General features: G+C 34.2%; 1 protein-coding gene across 6 annotated transcripts in view; it reads right to left on the reverse strand.

The window, feature by feature from the left end:
* TRPM3 (transient receptor potential cation channel subfamily M member 3) overlaps window positions 1-16,934 on the reverse strand; it is a 2,946,644-nt gene that overhangs the window by 284,284 nt on the left and 2,645,426 nt on the right. The window lies entirely within an intron of this gene.

Here is a 16,934-nt window from a genome sequence, read left to right on the forward strand (position 1 = left end):
CTATATATCTTTCATTCCTTCTGCATGAAGTGAGTTTATCAATATTGTCCCACAGTTCTTGTGTCACTTTGTGGGGTCAAATAGAGTCTTGAACTGCATGAAGAGCTGTGTGAGAGGCACTGTTGACTCATAACAACATCAGTCATGCAACTGACAGCCTCTCCGACTGGCTTTCTTATTTTATCTAAAGACGATTGCAATGCAAAAAGGAATTGTGAGACAGCTATGAAGTATGTGGGATAACAGGAGAAGTAATAAAAATGTTAATAATCTTACTGTACAGACATTGCATAGTACTAGTGATATCAAAGTTAGTATTCAAACATTAAATATTACTGCATACTTGCACTTTAATACTACTCGGCTGTTATCATCAATAACTTAATTCATTATGAGTCATATCAGTAACTTAAAGTTATGGGATAATATACTGCACAAACTGTATTAGCTGAAAAGAAAGTTTCAAATCCGTGTTTTCTGGTGTATGGATTCATTTTAAAATCTGCATTCTGTATTAGTTGTCTTTCATTGATAAACAAAATGGCAAAAAAAACAAACTAGTACATGAAAAACCAAAGAAAAAGACCACAGGATGGCACCAAGAACTTTAATGTTAAGCGCTTTTCGTTTGTGAAAATGACAAACTTCTTCAGACATAAAATAACGCGTGGAACAGTCATTAAATAAGATAACAATTAACTAATCATTAATTCAGGCAAATCATTTAAAGAAATAAACACATCACCTAAAAACACCACTCTCTCAATTAATAAAACTGAGCATAATTGCTAATCTAAAATACATATAAATAAACCACATTGATTGTACTATAAAGCACATGATATAAAAAATGTGAATATTTAAATACATCATAAAATCAATAAGAAAAATCATCTTATAAGACTTTTGATTTTAAGGATGTTACTGATCGAGCAGCCCTCATTCAAACCAGGTGTGTTGTATGCATTCAATTTGATCTGCCAACAAAGCTCAAGTTCTTCTAATCTAAGTAAATCAGGGCCACCCCAGGGGTTATGTGAGATTTGATCAATCACCATAAATTTAAAAGTGTGATTAGAATATTGTAAATTATGTTTTGCCAGTGCGTTTTCGGGTTTGTGCTTTCTGATAGCATAGATATGCTCATACATACGGTCACGCAGCTTTCTCTCAGTTTTACCAACATAGAAGGCCGAACATGACTGGCACTGAGCTAAATACACTACCATTTTAGAATTACAGTTTACTCTCAATTTCAGATTGTATTGTTGGTTATGAACTGTAAATCTATTAGATTCAGTAATGTACGAACAATAATTACAAGCCTGGCATTTATAGATGCCTACTGTCCTTACACTTCAATTTAAATGATGTTCATAATAGGCCTTAAGGTTCTTACCCCTTTTGTATACAACCACTGGTCGTTCGCCTACACTTTGGTATAAACTGTTATCATTCTTAAAAATTGCCCAGTTTTTTTGTCAAAATCTGGAAACAGTCTTTACTGTTAAGGTTAAAAGTTGTTACAAAAGTGGCCCCTAATGTGTTTGTCAATTGGGGGTCAAGGACAGTAGGCATGTATAAATGCCAGGCTTGTAATTATTGTTCGTACATTTCTGAATCTAATAGATTTACAGTTCATAACCAACAATACAATCTGAAATTGAGAGTAAACTGTAATTCTAAAATGGTAGTGTATTTAGCTCAGTGCCAGTCATGTTCGGCCTTCTATGTTGGTAAAACTGAGAGAAGGCTGCATGACCATATGTATGAGCATATCTATGCTATCAGAAAGCACAAACCCAAAAACACACTGGCAAAACATAATTTACAATATTCTAATCACACTTTTAAATTTATGGTGATTGATCAAATCTCACATAACCTCCAGGGTGGCCCTGATTTACTTAGATTAGAAGAACTTGAGCTTCGTTGACAGAACAAATTGAATGTGTACAACACACCTGGTTTGAATGAGGGCTGCTTGATCAGTAGCATCCTTAAAATCAAAAGTCTTATAAGATGTTTTTTCTTATTGATTTTATGATTTATTTGAATATTCACATTTTTTATATAATGTGCTTTATAGTACAATCAATGTGGTTTATTTATATGTATTTTAGATTAGCAATTATGCTCAGTTTTATTAATTGAGAGAGTGGTGTTTTTAGGTGATGTGTTTATTTCTTTAAATGATTTGCCTGAATTAATGATTAGTTAATTGTTATCTTATTTAATGACTGTTCCACGTGTTTTTTTATGTCTGAAGAAGTTTGTCATTTTCACAAACGAAAAGCGCTTAACATCAAAGTTCTTGGTGCCGTCCTGTGATCTTTTTCTTTGGTTTTTCATGTACTAGTCTTTCATTGATGTCAGAGTTTAGTTATCCCTTTTAAAAACAGTTAAACTTCTTTGCAGATTCAGAATGAACAAAGTAATCCAGGATATGTAATGCATGTCACAATATCCCAGGATTACAAAGTGAGTGATTTTACATGACTTTTATTTAGCAGTTTAGTAAATTACACTTAACAAATGGCAATCTCTTTGCATTACATAATTTAGCTTGCTGGAATATTTGTTATAAGTTAATTTGTTTTTTAATTGCTGTTAACCGAACTACTTCAAAATAATTTGTGTTGGTTTGTCTTTCTATGACTTGCAGAACTGTTTGTATTATTGGCATCACTTGTAATAATAAAGTCGAGGTTTGTTGGTTATTGTGTTTCCAGGTGCTTCGTTTTTCTTGGTTGGTACTAGTGACTTTTGAGGCGCCTACATCTCCTATTTTTGTTGTTCAAGTACGTTTTGGAGGAGGATAGAGTCTGTTAACACAGAGGAACGCAACTTATTGGAAGCTAATGGTGTTGGTGAATTGTGAGAGGCTGTTGGACAAATGACACAGGTTGTTTTACTTTTAAATAATAATATATCGCAATTCCTGTATGTCAGGAATAGCGTTTCATTGCCTGGTAACCAGGAAGTTCTGGGTGAACTACGTGGTGACGCTATTTCAGCAGAAGGAAGTAAACGAGCTGTTAGGTATAAAGTAGGGGGTAGAAACCAAAATGACGGAGACTTTGAGGGCATTCTGAATATTTTTAAAAGCCAGGAGATCACAAATTCTACTGGCGAACATCAGCAGAAAGATGTGAGACCCAGTATGCTCACTACAGGAGAGAATAAGGAATCCAATGCAAGTAACAAATGCGTTGAAAGGAACTGTGACTTTGTTTGGCAAGATTGGCTGAAAGAGACTGATGCTTTTAATTATAGAGACTTTCAAAGGGGTGGTTTGGAAAGGGTCAATACATATAATGATAATATTTGTCTACTGCAGGATTTAATGCTTAAATACAAAATGTTGCATTTAGACAATGTTTATTTAAAACAATGTTTATCTCTTGGGATTGTGCCTAAAGGACTATGGGTGTATAAATACCCAAATAACACAAAGGAAGCTAGTATTAAAGATTTGATACATTTATTTGATACACGTGGGTTTGGAATCATGAACATTATTATTAGAGATAATGAAACAGAAATGGAACAACTATTTAAGAAAATAGATGAAGTGAATGAATATATATTAAAAGATTTATTGTTCACAGTTGAAAATGAAAGAATTAAATATTATGATATTAAGAAGAAAATTGATGAAAAATGTTCTAATATAATGAGAAGAAAAGCTAGCAAAATTGAAAAAGACATGTCCGAATATAAGGAAAATAGAAGCTACCTGATAATAAAACAAGGGGGTAGCTATGGTGGGTATTATGGTGTTTATAATAAGGATGGACTAGGGAATAATAGAAGGTATAGAGCTAGTGTTTCTGGTTCAAATAATAATGGACCCGGTAATAATGAGTGGAAGACTAGAGAATTTAATGACACACATGTTAGGGTTCATTATAATAATACGTTAATAGATGAGGAACAAGAATTAGGTGAGTTAGAAAACCAGGATTCTGACATTTAATGACCCTTTGGAATTCCCTTTACCAAGATGCTCAGAGAGAATCAGGAACAGGTCGACAATACAACATCACAATTAGGGGAGGAGGTAAAAAAGAGAAATGATTCCACAGGGAATAATGTTGGAATCGTTAAGGTTAATGAGCATGTGCTCAGATTTCAAAATTTCAATATTTTTAATTATAGTAATATTGAGATTAATGAATGGCATTTTAGGCTGTTCATAAATGGATTAAAGTTTGTTCCTAAATGTAGGAGTGACATTAGTAAAGTTTTAATTGACTTGAAATTATTTATTAGGAAGAAAAACCTAGAATTATTATATGAAAGTAATGGTAGGGTAAATCATAAATCTTCTCCTGGTCCTAATATGCTTAAGAAGAAAAGTATTGCTAATCCCGTCCTGCATCCACAGCTAAAAAACTTTGAGACTGTAGTGGAGAGAGAACTTAGAGAGGAATTGAATAAATCCAGGACAATTTCAAATTTGACTTGGCAGGAGAGGGAATTATTAAAACAGTTAAGTGAAGATCGGAGTATAAGAATATGAAGGCCAGATAAAGGTGGAGGAATTGTTATCATGGATGATATTATTTATTGTACTAAAATGGAAGAATTACTAAGAGATGAGAATAAATATGAAGTAGTATCCATTAACAAGATTAATATTGGGCATTCTAAAATTGATTTTGCACTTAAAGAACTTTTAAAAGATGAGTTAATTGATAAACAGACCTTTGACTTTTTATATGCTGAGAAACCACTTATTCCAGTAATTTTTGGTATAGTTAAAGTACACAAAGATTCTTTAAATCCACCAATGAGGCCTATTGTTTCCGCCAATGGTTCAAAAACATACCCATTGGCTAAATTTGTAGATTCAAAAATCAAGAAAGTTTGGCTTAACCAGGATGGGTTCTTAAAAGATTCCTGGGACTTACTAAAAAATGTGAATCAACAATTATATAATGGGGACATAATATTCCTAACAGTGGATATTGTTGATTTATTCTCAGTCATCCCTCATGATGTGGGGATGGAGTGGTTTTTGGAAGCATTATTAGACACAAAGAAATTTGACTGGCAAAAATTAAGGGTGATAATGGAATTATTAGAATTAATTTTATTGAATATTTTTTTAGTTTTTGAAGGAGAGTTCTTTAGGCAATTAAAAGGTGTTGCTATGGGGGCCTGTTGTGCCCCCAGTTTTGCTAATATAGTCCTCAGTATATGGGAAAAGAAATTTATTCTCATTCCACCATATTATTGGATTTTTTTTAAAAGGTACTTGGATGATTTGTGTTTTTTTTTGGACAGAAGGGAAGACAAATTAGAAGAATTTATTCAGTATATTAATAATACTACTAGCTTTTTGAAATTTACCTATAATGCTAACATAGATAAGTTAAATTATTTGGATGTTACAATATATAAAAAATATACCAAAAATAAATTAGAATCGAAGATTTTTAGGAAAGAGACATTTTCTAATTCATATTTATATTTTACTAGCGCCCACCCATTTAAACAGAAGAGAAATCTGGTCAAAGGACAATTTATTAGAGCATCAAGGATGACTACTGGACAAGAAGACTTTGTAGATGAATGTAAGAATTTAGAGCGGATATTTTTGGAAAGAAAATATCCAGAGGATCTGACTAAGGAAGTCAAAGAAGAAGTTATGGAAGGGAGGCATGGTAGATTTTGTCCATTACTAGGTATTGGTTTACAGGATGATATTGGAAGGAAAGTAGAAAATCAAAAAAGTAATGGAATTAATTATAATAGTGCATTTACCTTAAATTTCAACTGTGAATTGGGTTTAATTAAACAGATTGTGAATAAAAACTAGAAAATCTTTTCGGAATTTTCAGAATTGAATACCATTTTTAAACAACCTATTGTATATAGTTATAGGAGAGAGAGGAATATTAAAAATATTTTAGAAAATAGGTCAGGTTTTAGTGAGATAAATAATAGGAAAAAGGGCACATTTAAATTTGGCAGATGTGCACAGTGTAAGTGTGTGATGAATAAAGAATGTCACTATTTAATTGCCAGAGATAGGTTATTCACTAGTAAAATGTATGCGAATTGTGAAACAAAGGGTATTGTATACCTCGCTGAATGTAAAAAGTGTACCTCCTTCTATGTGGGAAAAACAGAAAGGGGTCTAAGAAGGAGAATTTATGAGCAGACTTATGAGATGCGAAAGCTGGACTTGAATAATGCTTTATATAAGCATAGTTTAACATGTAAGGAGGCTTCCTTCATGTTTTTTTTTTTGGAAGTGATCCCGCAAGATGTTAGAGGTGGTGATTGGGAAAATAGGATAGAGGTGAGGGAACTAAACTGGCAGCTGGTACTGGAGGTTTGTAGTATACCAGGGATTAATGAACATGTTTACATGGTACCTGTTTTAAAATTAAGAGCTGCTAGATTATGAAAATGCTTTATATATATATATATATATATATATATATATATATATATATATATATATATATATATATATATATATATATATATATCTTTTTGCTGTATATAAATGTGTTTTATGGCCTAAGTCTATTGAATAACTTGTTAGTTTTAATTATATGTGAAATATGTGCTAGGTGTAATAAATTAGTCTGACACAAGAAGCTACGATGATATTGTTTTTAGTTTATATAAACGTTTTTTCAGTTAGGTTGCTAAAACAGGGTTTTAGACCACATATTTATTTATTATTTATGTTTTTATATGAGAATTTTATGAAGAGTTTGTGTGTATATGTAATGTTTTTTTAAGTGCTGACTGCTGTCAATTAGTATAAGAAGGTTTGTGAATAGTTTTGTACTGCTTCCTTTGTGTTTTAAATAATGATGTAGTTACTGCAACTTTATACTGATTGGATAATAGTGGGTGAGTGTTTTTACATATAAAGACGTGGTGTTATCGGTTTGTGCTTTGCTGAGGAAGTTACATTGATAACGAAAAATGCAGTGAATAAGTTAAGCGTTTATCGTGCCTTTTGTATCTTTCATGTATTTTGACCTGTAATAATAAAGTCGAGGTTCATTGGTTATTGTGGCTCCAGGTGCTTCGTTTTCCTTGGTTGGTACTAATCACTTTAAAAGTGCTAAATACTGCACCAAAAACTGCAAGCAAAATGATTACATGCCTTGCCTTGAGTTTGTTTAGTCTGAAATGGTTTAGGGATATACAATTATGTGGAATCATAAGTATAATACTTTCAAATAAATACATAAACAAAACAAAATAAATAAAATGTATTTTTATTAGATTCTGTTGAGAAGAGTAACACTGTATTAACATGGTAGAAGATGAACTGTGCAGCTGGAAAGGGATAAAATACTTAATTGATGGGATTATATCAGAGGTGTTAAAGGCATGTGGTTGTAAGACCTGGCCAGATTAGTAAACTTTTAAAAAATGAATATGTTTGTAGTGTGATATTTTGGGGAAAAAACATTAAGTTACTAGTTAATCCAGTGAATGATAAATGGAATTGTTGCTAAGGAATGTGCTGCATTTAGATGACTGGAATAAGTTGCATGTTAAGGACATTACTATTCATAAAACCCAAAGGTCACATACAAAAAACTGAAGATGAAAGAGTTTGACTATTTGAAAACCCAAGTAGTGTACTTTAAGGTCCTCATAAAAGCAGATGATTTAGTGATGTAAAGAGAGAAACACAATACTGTGAACATGGTAACGCCAAATGTTAGACTCTCCTTTAGGTTATCAGGACTGAAATTTAATGAGACAAAAGTGTCCATGTGTACAATGAGGAGGCAGAATGTTGCTGAAGAGAGAACATTAAGCCATGGATGGCAAGGAGAACATGAGTTTGGTACGTATTGCCAAATAACCAGAAAGATATAATTAAGAACATCCTTTGAGGGTGATAGTACAGACAGTAAAATATACAAAAGAAAAATAATTGAGGCATTTCTCAACTCATGGGTGAAGATGAAAACAAATCTCAAGTACAGGCTCCCCATGTCCTCAGACTAAGTAACTATTAAAAGTACCCTCCAAGAAGGGGCAGAGCCAAGTTGGCCATCTGTGTGCAGAACTTATTTTAAGCTCTGTAAAACTAAATATTTAGACAGGAATTAGCCTACAATATGTTAATATTTTTATACAGTCTTATTAATAATAGTTTAGACTTCAATTCCACAAATTTTGGTAAACCTTTTTAAAAAAAATTCCAGTCAAATCATTTAAGACTTAATTTGAAGAAAAATGAACAGCTCCAATCTTTCTCAAACTGATTCTGCACTGAGGAAAGAGCTATAACTGATGTCCTCCACTGTACAGACACTATCTTTAAAAATATATGGTTTTCAGCAAAAGTTGGAGAATTTAAGGGAGAACAGCTCAAAACAAACTGAAGTTTTTGAGGAACTTATTGCACAGCATCAGAATAAAATAATGGACATGGAAATAGCCATAACTGACATAGATGGGAGACTTTGAAAACCGGGAGTGAAAGTGCAACATTCAAATTTTTGGATTGCCAGAGAAAGCTGAATGTGAGGATATTATTATTATTATTCGAATTCCTGGCTCCCTAAAATATTAGACTTACAGGAAGGACTCTCCTATGATCTAGAGAAAGATCATAGAGCAATTGATAAGCCAGTACCTACTTCCTCTTCATCTGCACCAAGATCTATTGTTATAAAATTCCTCTCTTACTGAGACAAGGAACTGGTGTTAAAAACTGCTTGGAGGAAAGCCCCTTTAAAATTCAACCAAAGTCTTATTAGGTTTGATAATGAGTATTATGCTAAAGTTTTACACATAAGGAAATATACTGGCCACTGGTCAAACTTTTAAAACAAAATAACATCAAAGCACAAAATATGTATCCTGCAAAAATGAAAATGCACCTCTCTGGTGGAATAAGAACCATTAACAACTTAGATAAGGCTACCACCTTCATAACAAACAACAATCTAATTACTGTTCCTGGAGCTATAGGTTATTCTTTGTCCTCCTTATAGAGAACCTCTGCAAAAAATGTATGGACTGATGTTAAAAAATAAAAACAAAAGACTGATTCTTCAACTGCTATAATAAGTAAATGTCTCAAAGCATCTACTAGTAATTCATTTCTTTGTTCTCCTTTCAACAGTAAATGTTTTTTTTAATTTGATTATACTGTATTTGCACTGTATATGAATGTAATTCTGAAACATTAACTAATATATATCACAGACAGTTAACTCATAGTGCTTTTTCTAGAAAACCCAATTAAATAAGTTTAAATATCTTTTGTTGACTTCAGATAAACAATCTTGCTTTTAGTTTATTTAATAAATGACATGAGACATACCTCCCTGCACTACATGAAAAGGGACATGGAGGAGCTGTCTGATCTTGTAGCCCAGGCAGGTATGACCCTAGGCCTGAGTAGCATCCTGCCATCACCCAGAATGATACCACAGTACAAGGACAAAATGATTGACTTCAACAATTGGCTAAACTTCTGGTGTCATTCTAAGGGGATCCAGTATATGTCTGCCTGGGATGACATGATCGACAAACCACGATGCTTTGCCAGAGATGGCCTGCACTTGTCACCCCTGGGATTCTGGATTCTGGCTAAGGCTCTAACCATCCCTATAGTGTCTTTTTTAGGCAAGGTTCAAATGACAAATTCACCAATGTAACAGGTACAAGCAAGAAGAATCTGAGGGTATTGCTACTCAATGCTAGAAGTCTAAACCTTAAAAGGCAATCACTCGAGGCACTCCTTAAAATGGAGAACATCGACATCTGCGCAGTGACAGAGACCTAGTTCAAGGCTCCAGAGAGTACCCCTGAATTACCAGGCAATAATTCATACCACATCTTTCGGCCACCTAACCTGGACCGAAACACTAAAGGTGGTGGCGTGTCCATATTCATTAAGGATATTCACACCTCCAGGCTAGTTGCTCAGCATAATGCATCTGAGATTATCCAAGTGCAACTAACTCTGGGCAAGACTGCAATCCAAAGTGTAGCCTGCTATAGATCCCCCACCATACCCAGGATTCCTACTCCTCATTTCTTGATACACTGGAAAATATTAGGGTACAACCTAACACCCTAATAATGTTCAATTTAAACTACCCTACCATCAACTGGGAAAACTACTTATGTATCAACTCTTGTGCTCAACATTTTCTGGAATTCATAAATTCCAATGCCTTGGATCAACTTATCCACACCCCCAACAGGGGCAGCACTATTCTAGACCTGGTTATTACCAATGTGGGCAACTGGTGCTCCACACCAGAGGTCAATTCCTCATTGGTAAGATCTGACCACAAGCTAATCACCCTAGACATCCACATCCCTCCCCCACCACCCATTAGGGAAACCACAGTAAAAAAAATTCTCCTAAACCAGCTTCACGCTTCTTAAGACAGAAGTGGCAAACTTCACGACACCCATGCTGATGGACAATAGAGGTATGACAGCTGAATCCTGCACAAATGCACTTTATAAGCACTTACACGAGTGCATGGATTGTGCAATCCCTAACAAAACCAAGATGCTATCCTCCAAAAAAAGGAAGCCAGTCTGGTAGTCCCCTGCCATGAACAAACTCTACAACAGAAGAAAGAAACTGTTGCAAAAAAAGAGTAAAATCCCATGATTGGAGAAACTCCCTTGTCAGCCTCAGTAAGAAGCTGAGATCCCTCATAAAATTCTCCAATGCTAGTTATGAAAACAAAATCCGCACTGACTCCAAAGACAACCACAAAGCATTCTATAGCTATGTCAAGAATCTCAATGGCAACACTCAGATCTGCTCTGAGTTACAACACAATGGCACTAAATATACAGAACCAACTGATATTGCCAACATCCTGGCAGATAGGTTCAGTGCTAACTTTACCCCCCTGTCATCCCCTAAAGGGCCCATCTCTATACCAGAAGAATGCAGAGTTCCTGTAATCACGGCTGCACACTATCCAAAGCCAAGAACACAGCATCCATGGGACCTGACAACATCCCAGGCTGTGTTCTACATGAACTACAGAACGAACTGGCACCCCACCTAAGTACCATGTTCAATCATAGCCTCACCTCAGGCTATGTGCCCACTGAATGGCGCACAGTGATGGTTATCCCACTCCACAAAGGGGGAGCCACCACGGACCCCGGAATCTACCGCCCCTTTAGCCTAATGAGCCTGGTCTGCAAGGCTATGGAACATATCATCATGGAACTTATAAACAATGACATTGGTAATCTTCAAACTCAAGACCCCACTCAGTTCGGGTTTGTAAAAGGCAGATCACGCCTCCTAAACCTGATAGACTTCTTTGAAGTAGTCACCAAAGCCATAGATGAGGGTAAGGTGGTTCATACAGCCTATCTAGATCTTGCCAAGGCTTTCAACACCATCCCGCACTCTGGAATTATAGATAAACTCACTAAACTAGGTATAAATCCCTATGTCACAAGATGGGTTGCCAACTGGCTCACTGACAGAACCCACACTGTGAAAGTAGCAGACTCCAAATCCAACTTCAGACCAGTGACAAGTGGAGTACCACAGGGTTCAGTCCTGGGTCCACTCCTGTTTGGTATCTACTTCTCTGAAGTACAGGCTAACACAGAAGGTCTTTGGCTAATGAAGTTTGCAGATGACTGCAAACTAGGAGCCATAATCAAAACTCCAAAAGATGTGGACATCCTACAAAAGGGCCTCACTGAGACAGATGCCTGGTGTCAAAGCCATGGCCTCAAGCTCAATGCCAAAACATGCATTGTCATCCCTTTTGGTAAAAACTCTGTACCCATGAACTACCACATAGGCAGTAGTCTACTTAACACCAAAAGTGTGATAAGAGACCTTGGGACACAGGTGGACAGTAGACTCTCCTTTGGTAATCACATTGCCACAGTAGTCAGGAAATCCTTCTACGTGGCACACCTCATCACAAAAGGTTTCTCATCCAGGAAAAAAGAGGTCATTGTTCCCCTCTACTCATCATTCATTAGACCCATTATAGAGTACAATGCCCCTTTTGGTATGTACCTCACAAGACATCTACAGCAACTGGAAAGGCCACAGAAATACCTCACAAAGAGGATTACTGGCCTCAAACAGATGCCCTACGCGGACCGTCTCAACAAACTGCAGCTTTACTCCACTGCATATCGCCTACTCAGAGGCGATCACTGCCTAACACACAAAGCTATGTCAAACCCAGAGCTTTTAGACATGCTCCACTTAAAGAAATCCCAAACCCTATGAGCTACACGCTCTACGGACCTAAACCTTGTCACCACAATAAACAGAACATGCTGGAGGGATAGATTTCTGTCTCAGAGACTTCCCATACTCTGAAACAGACTACCTATCTATATCAAACAAGGCTCCTTATTAGCACTCTTCAAGAAAAATCCTGATGATTGGATGGGAAATAGGAAATTCCCCCCAGGGATCACTTCTGTGGCTCTGTTCGACACTGACACAGGAAAATTATGTTCTTGGGTGACGAAAGCCAGGGTACCTTTTGGCTAGATTTATATAGGCCCTAGTGCCAATAGCCTAGTACCCACCTATGAACCTATCAACCTATGAATCTGTGTGCTTAAGGTCATAATAAGAAGGATGGGGATGGGTTCTTTCTGTAAACATGACAAGCAACTTTATTTAAACTGCCAGTGAGAAAAACAATTCACATGCTGAACTTTATACAAATGTTTAAAAAAGACTTAATTAACAGTACTTTAATTTATTTAATCTAAAGCAGCCTAGTTAAATGTTTTATCAATGTTAGAACTGATAGTTTAAATGAAAATAGTCAGGAAACAGACATGAGTATTCGCTGTGCCATTTTTAACATTATTGTTTTTTATATTCACTTTATTAAACAGTCGTTTCTGTTAAAAACATTGTTCTAGTTTGAGGTGCTGCTTTTCTTACCTCAAGAAGACCTGCAAACCATGCCATTTTAAACTGCACAGTTTCTCCTCTGCATTCCAGGAAGCTTTTAGCCTATCCCTTTTTGTTGTCACTCACAGAAAATGAGAGGACATTATTAGAGACACACTCCTTGCTGTAAACTTCCTCCTTATAGCAAAAAAATTCTGGATATTGGTTTTATTAAGGTTAGATTTCTCTTCTTGTTTAAACTGATTTCATAGTTATTTTAACAGTCTAAATAGTGATTTATAAATATTTAAGATGTATTATACATTTAATTAATGTTGATAGAATAAGGGACCTACCTAATTTAGGTAGTCAGCTATCACTTTTAAATGTTTTTCATAATGCATTGCAATGTTAAAATGATCTTTTGAATGTTCCACCCTTGGTCTTAATATAGATTGAGTGATATACATGCAATAATATTTTTTAACATACAATTTTCATTTGTTTATAGATATTTAAATAAACAGGATAGCAAATGAACTGATTAACAGATACACTTGTATAGTCATCTGTACTTATGCTTGTTTATGTTTTATATTGATATGCATGTATATCTGAATGCCTTGGTTTATTTAATAAGCTTCCACATATGGAGTGTAAATATTCCCATACATGCTGATATATATATATATATATATATATATATATATATATATATATATATATATATATATATATATTCCTTAGGCATGAATGCATACTGGTAGTACAGATGCATACTGGTAGTCACACTATGTATTTGTATAGATGTTAATATGTTTACATGACGTTATTAAGAATGTACTTTCAAAAAAAAGGGGGGCATATAATTCCATCCTTCATCTGTTTTGTACCTCTGATCTTGATTCTAAAATACCAATCTTCATTTAGCTTAAGACATTAAATACTGAACTTCTATGGTTGTTCAGAATTTACTAGATTGCATATATATGTTTGTCTTAAAAATTCTGTCACTTTCTATTTAGAATAAGCTTGCTTCACATGGGTTACCTTTGTATTATAACATTTTTGTTTCTTATGATTCTAGCCCTGACAATGCATATATTTGTATGTATGCTTCTTTAACGTATTCATTTATTATTTTTAATAGAGTTCACCTGAAATAACTCATATATATTTTCTTTCATAACCTGGTAAATATTATTTAATATTATAAGGTTTTAAATCCTTGAAGTTTAAAAGTAATGCTGTTATTGTCCAACATCTTTTCAGAAGTTTGAGATTTGAGTATTTTATTGAACTATAGCTACAGTAGTGTAAACTGTTCAAACTAACTATATATTTATAACATAAGTCTCATTGCTAATACCTATCAGAGCTATTAGACATGCTTATGATGGTTTGGGAAAGCAGTTTGATTGATTTTAGTTTATCTTTCAAACTGGGAATTTTATTAATTCCATGTTTGTTTCAGGAACTATTATTTTTTGTTACTTTATGCTTTAAGATGTTTATCCAGTTGATCTTTTTTATATTCAGGCCTGAATATAGTACACCTCATATTATATCATTATACGTTTTTACAAATAACTTGTTTTTACTTGTAAAAGTTTGAATGTTTCAAGCTACTAGAAAGTGTTCTATGACTGCAAAATCAATCATCACAACCCGCGGTGGTGGTGGTGCTGCGGTAGCGTTGTTGCCTCACTGTAAGATGCTGTCCGGTTCGATTCTCAGCTAGAGCGTCTTCTGTGTGGAGATATGCATGAATGGGCATACCTTCGTTGAAGGTTGTGCATCAGGGCTGGTAACTCAGTATGTAAAAATCAACTACCAATCATTAGCGGACCGAAGTTCCACTGTGGCGACCCCTAACCGGGAAAAGCCGAAAGACACAAACAAACTGATTATTTATTAAATTGGCCTCATAACCTGTTATGTCTTTATCTTTAGCTTCACTTAACATCAATAGCATTAATAACAAAAAGAAAAGGTCAGACCAATTAAGATATCTAAAATTGAATAAATCACAAGTATTTTTTACAGGAAACTCACTTTAAGCCCACAGAGAAAGATGTTTGGAAACCTAACAATTATACAGTATTAGCCCATGCTTCATATAAATCTATAAGGAGGGATGTGATGATCCTATGGAAGAATAATGTTATTCACCCACACATTTTATACAAGTGTGAACATCCTGAGGGATTATTAGCCATTATCATTCTAAAATTTAGTCATAGAATTTGGACACTTGCTAACCTCTAGTGGTTTCCAGGATTTGGTAGTGTCAACTCGTAAACACTATCTTGACATTATTACTACTGTCTTAAAGTAAAATCTCATTTTAGGGTGTGATTTCAACTGCATGCTAGAAAGTTTAGACACCACGAGTAACCGTCCACTCAGACTAACATCTACTGCAAAACGTCTTAAGAAATGGATAAAATCCCTATATGATACATTTAACTCTAAAAATACTAAATCCCTCTGTTTTACACATGGTGACCACAGGTTCAAAACTCAAACTAGAATAGAAAGAATACTTGCCTCCAAGGATTTGAAACTAAAACTTTCATCTTTTACTATGCTACTTTGCCCTTTATCAGATTGTGATTGTCTTATGTTAGATATGCAATTGGATTTCACCAAATTAACCCCTGTAACTAGAATACCTACTTATACTACCAAACAAAGATTTTAAACCTTGGCTATTATCAGAGTAAAAATCCTTTCTAGAGGTAAATAATTATGAAACAAACAAAATAATGGTTTGAGATGCCGTAAAGGCTTATATTTATGGCAGAACTATGGTTTGGCTTAAAAATAAACTAAAGGAGTAGGAATCAGAATTACAGAACTTGCAGTCACACTTATCTACTCTTAGATCTAAATCTATACATTTAACCTTAAGCAACAAAAAAAAAATAGATGCACTAAATAAAAAATACTTGGCTATATTAACACATAAAGCAAATTTATCACTAGAAAAAATGAAATTAAAATCTTAAGTTCTCATCCTCAAGCATATGCATAATTTATCATTAAGGGCCAGACTACATTCTAAATCAAACAATATTTAAAATTATTATATGAAGGCATTAATATGTTAGTTTCTGACATAGGAGATATTCTACGTGCTTTTAGGTTTCATTGCAATAAGCATTATAATTTTAGCAACTTAAATAGAAATGCTCTTGATGAAGAATCAACCACTCTAAGTTTAAAGGTCATTCCAGAAGCTCTTAGAATAAGTCTTGGAAAACAAGTATCTTTAAATGAAATTAAAGATAAAATTTAAAAAAAAAATTATAAAACTAACAAAGCCCCTGGTTTGGATGGCATTATCATAGTGATCTATAAACTTTTCCTGATCCCATTATATCTTTATTTCTTTATTTTCATTAAACTCCGATTGAAGTACAATCTAATAATATGATTCTTCCTTCTTGGAGATACTCCTTGATTACTCCTGTCCTTAACATTGACAAGGATCCACAGCTATGCAAATCATACAGACCAATTTTTCTATTAAAAAATTACTACAAAATGTTTATGTCTATACTTGTTGACAGAATGAAGGCCCCACTTTCAAAACTGATGCATAATGACCAGACTGGTTTCATATACAAAAGACTTACTCATGACAATATTAAAAGAGTTTTGACTTTGATAGAATTTCTGAACAGAGAAAATGAAAAACCTTTGTCGATCAGTTTAAATATAGAAAAGGCTTCCACTGATTCTGTAAATTGGGATTATCTTTCTGAAGTACTAAAAGCATTACTATTTCCATTGTCATCTATCTCTATGATAAGAGCCATCTACAAAGATAACAGCATACATCAAACTAGGTCTTTCACGTCAAAATACATACCATAATCAAAGACATTAAGCAAGTATGTCCTCTATCCCCTATATTATTTGCCCTTGTCATAAAAGTTTTAGCATCATCAATAAGAAATAATCCAAAAATCAAAGATATCTATATTTACAATCAATATAATTCTAAAATAGCCTTATTTGCAGCTGACATTTTTCTAACTTTATCTATGTCTGATAC

This window comes from Protopterus annectens, chromosome 2.part2 (assembly GCF_019279795.1).
Source record: "Protopterus annectens isolate FY-2018-M chromosome 2.part2, PAN1.0, whole genome shotgun sequence".
Taxonomy (NCBI): domain Eukaryota; kingdom Metazoa; phylum Chordata; order Ceratodontiformes; family Protopteridae; genus Protopterus; species Protopterus annectens.